The sequence below is a fragment of the Fulmarus glacialis genome, unplaced genomic scaffold (genome assembly GCF_000690835.1).
Source record: "Fulmarus glacialis isolate BGI_N327 unplaced genomic scaffold, ASM69083v1 scaffold417, whole genome shotgun sequence".
Taxonomy (NCBI): Eukaryota; Metazoa; Chordata; class Aves; order Procellariiformes; family Procellariidae; genus Fulmarus; species Fulmarus glacialis.
In genome coordinates this window covers 23,685-27,736 of record NW_009224833.1, presented here as the reverse complement: position 1 = coordinate 27,736, position 4,052 = coordinate 23,685, and the positions used below count along the sequence as shown (strand labels likewise).

General features: G+C 40.0%; 1 pseudogene; it reads right to left on the bottom strand.

The window, feature by feature from the left end:
* Positions 1–1,382: 1,382 nt before the first annotated feature.
* Positions 1,383–2,338, bottom strand: LOC104080006 (annotated as a pseudogene).
* Positions 2,339–4,052: the final 1,714 nt, after the last annotated feature.

The following is a 4,052-nucleotide window of genomic DNA, read 5'->3' as shown; positions in this document are numbered from 1 at the left end:
TTTTCGTCCACCAGTACCCCCAAGGCCTTGTGCAGCAGGTCTGCTCTCAATCCCTTCATCCCCCAGCCTGTGTTGATACCGGGGGTTGGCCCAATCCAGGTGCAGGACCTTGCACTTGGCCTTGTTGAACCTCATGAGGTTCACATGGGCCCACTTCTTGAGCTTGTCCAGGTCCCTCTGGATGGCAACCTGTCCCTCAGGCGTGTCGACCGCACCACTCAGCTTGGTGTCATCTGCAAACTTGCTGAGGGTGCACTCGATCCCACTATGTCATTGATGAAGATATTAAACAGTATTGGTCCCAATACGGACCCCTGCGGGACACCACTTGTCAGTGATCTCCATCTGGACATTGAACCATTGACCACTACCCTCTGGATGCGACCACCCAACCAATCATGCGCAGACTGGACAGTCCACCCATCAAATTCGTACCTTTTCAGTTTAGAGAGAAGGATGTTGTGGGGGACCGTGTCAAAGGCCTTACAGAGGTCCAGATAGACGACATTGGTCGCCCTTCCCATGTCCACTGATGTAGTCACTCCGTCATAGAAGACCACTAGGTTGGTCAGGCAGGACTTGCCCTTGGTGAAGCCATGCTGGCTGTCTCGAATCACCTCCCTGTCCTCCATGTGCCTCAGCACAGCTTCCAGGAGGATCTGTTCCATGATCTTCCCAGGCACAGAAGTGAGACTGACTGGCCTGATTCTTCTCTTAGTGCTTATATCTCCTCATGTAATATAGGAGGAGCAGAGGAAAATTACACTTGAAAATCAGGAGGCTCATTTAGCATTTAAAATTGAAATTAACCTATGTAAATTAATACTCTTCCCCAAAAGTAAAGGTTTGTTCTGTAAATCTCAGCTACTTCCCAAAGTTCTATCTGCAGTTAATGAAGAGAAGAAGGAACTTCTCAGTGGTGGTGCATGTTCTCCTATGACAGCTATCTAAAATGACTGATATCTGAATTACTGAAGTTCCCATCCTAATCCCTGTGAAGAAAGTTGACATAACTATTTATTTGGTGCCTCAAGTTCATTGAATCCCAGTTTCATATTAAGTTGGATTAAGGTCAAAATGCAACTGTGTTCTTTGATGCAGACCAAAAAACTACATTAAGAGAAGGCGAAGATGTTTATTGCCTTCTCTACTGGTCAGGAATAATGTGTGACGTGTTCAGTAGAAACACCTTCTTTTACATTCACACAGTTTTAGTGTTCATTGATTTTTGTTTAATATGCAGATTGACTCAGGAAAAGCAATCTTTAACCACTGATGTCTAAACAAAATCATAATCTTCATTTCTGTGAAAGTAAATTTCTTATTAGACATTCATAGGATTCAGACAAATTCAGTTGGAAGATTATCTTCCAAATATTATATTAGTGATCAAACCCAGGAACTCTGGAGAGAGCATCTATGCCACACAAGACCTTCCATAAAGTGTCTTTTAATTCCTGGTTCCTCAGGCAGTACATGAATGGATTTAGCATTGGAGTGACTATAGTATAAATTGTGGAAACCAGTTTGTTGAGATCCAAGGAGTCCTTGGATGCCACCAACTCCTGGATCGGGCATACATGAAGAGGGTGGCTGAGAAGAAGACGATGACCACAGTCAGGTGAGAAACACAGGTGGAGTAGATTTTCTTCCTGTTCTGGGACATGGGAAGGCACAAAATGGTGCTGATTACGCACATGTAAGAAATTATGATGAGAGGGGGATCAACAGAATAAGCAAGGCAAAGACAAAGTCCACCATCTCTGCAACTAATCACTCAGTGCAAGAGAGGTTGAGCAAAGGGCTGATGTCACAGTAGAAGTGGTTGATGACATTGGGGCCACAGGAAGAGAGCTGGAAAATGAAAAACAGATGTCAGAAAGCCAACCAGCCAAGAGCCCATGGCCAGCTGCATGCAGACTCTGTGGTTCCTGATGACTGGGTAGTGCAGGGGGCTGCAGATGGCCACCTAGCGGTCATAGGCCATGACAGCTAGGAGGACACATTCAGTACAGACCAGGGCAATGAAGAACTAGAGCTGGGCCATACAACCTGTGAAGGAGATGCTCTTAATCTTCACCAGAAAGTTGACCGGCAATTTTGGAACAGTGACTGAGATGTACCAGGCCTCTAGGAAAGATAGATGGCCTAAAAAAAAGTACATGGGCTTGTGGAGTTGGTGGTTTGTTCTGATAAAAGTGATGATGACTGTGTTTTCAAGGACAGTCAACAAACACACAAAGAGGAAAATCACAAACAGTAGAGTCTGCAGCTCTATGATGGTAGGGAATCCCAAGAGGATGAACTCATGGATGTGGGTATCATTTTCCTGTATCATGGTGATCTTGAAGACCTGGAATGTGTAAGGAGGAAAAAGTAAGGAAGTAAGGAACATGTATCATCTCCTCCAAGCATCCTCTCCATACTGGACTTGCAAATACCCTATTGAAGTAGATATTCCACACCAGTTATTTAATTAACAGTCTTTATAATTTACCACTCCTGAAAATTTTTGAGTCCTAGAGCATTATAGCGTTAGTGATTCAGATCCTGGCTCCAAGAAAATGTTTAGGCTCCACTGATTTCTTCACAGGCCTTCTTACCCCTATCTTCAGTTAAAAGACAGTCAAAGGTAAGAGGAAATATTGTTAAATGTGCTTTTCATCTCAGTTTCGAGCTACCCACCAGCTGGCCACTAATGCCAAAAGATACCTAGATAAAAGCACAGTGTTGCTAAATGGTTGAACTCATGTAAGGCAAATTTGGCTTGAGCTGTTTTTCTCTCTCCCTTTCTCTTGACTATAGGCAGAAGAAAATAAGGGTTTGTTCTCTCAAATACATTAATTAAGTTTGCTAGGGTTATGGGATATATGCATTTATTTTTTTCTTTCAGAATTGGGAAGGACCTGTGCACCTGAAAATTTCTCTCATTTCCAGTGTATTGATTGATTGACTAAGGTCACTTCTCCTCACAAATAACAGCCTTCATATAGTCTTAGACTACAGTAATTACAGTACCCATCCATCATTTTTCTTCTGCATTACTTGATACAATTAATCTTGATTTATCACAATATACCTGAATTTGATGTTTATTCTTCTTCTTTTCCACTTCTTAGTGAAGGTTTCAAACAAGATTTTTTTGACCAGTTCTTGCACATTCATATCCAGTAATCAACTGCTTTTCTAGAATGATGTTCAGGCCTTGTCCTTCACAAAATATTTTTCATATAAAACATTAAGAAAAAAATCCATTAGTGTTATGAAATGTTACAAAAATTTCCACAGAAAAAGAAATATGTATTTTACTGATTTAATTATTTATTTGAGTTTCAAAATATCTATTTCTAATTTGATTTTTTTTTTTTTTTGCATATGGTTTATGTAGAATTAGTCTAATTACATAACTTACATGTTTCATTACAAGTACATAATTGCTGCCAAAGAATATATCTTTAAGGTGGCTTTCACATTTCCTGGCTTGTAGTGTATGTGGGACTCTCAACCCTATTTTAGCAACTTGGTGTAGGCACCTTCCATGAGATTTGTGGCATTTCATTTAAGCTGTGGTAGATGCTGGCAGGTAAGGCAGATAACTTGGTTTCCAGTATAGCCAATGGAGATCTAAGCAATACAAGAAAAAAACCTAGCCTGTGTGATCTTAGCATGCTATAGAATACGAACCATAATTGAAAAGTACATGAATGAAAAGGATGGCAAAAAGAGAAAATAAAAATTATGTTTACACATTCCAATATAGGCTTTGAAAATTCTAAAACTACCTTATAGTACCCTAGAATATTGACTGAAAATAATTTAATAAAAAAAGGTGATTAATTACAGTATTTCAGGTAGCTGCCTTCAAATAATGGATTGCTCTCAGGTGACATATAAAGATAACTTCCATGTTTAATTTTGAGAATCATTAATGTCATGTGAAGTTTCTCAGGGTAAAAATTATGCTGAATGTTTTTTATATTCTAGTCCGCTGAAAGTGGAATACAAGTGCCAATTTTTACCACACAAATATCTTCACTATCTTCAGAAGAACT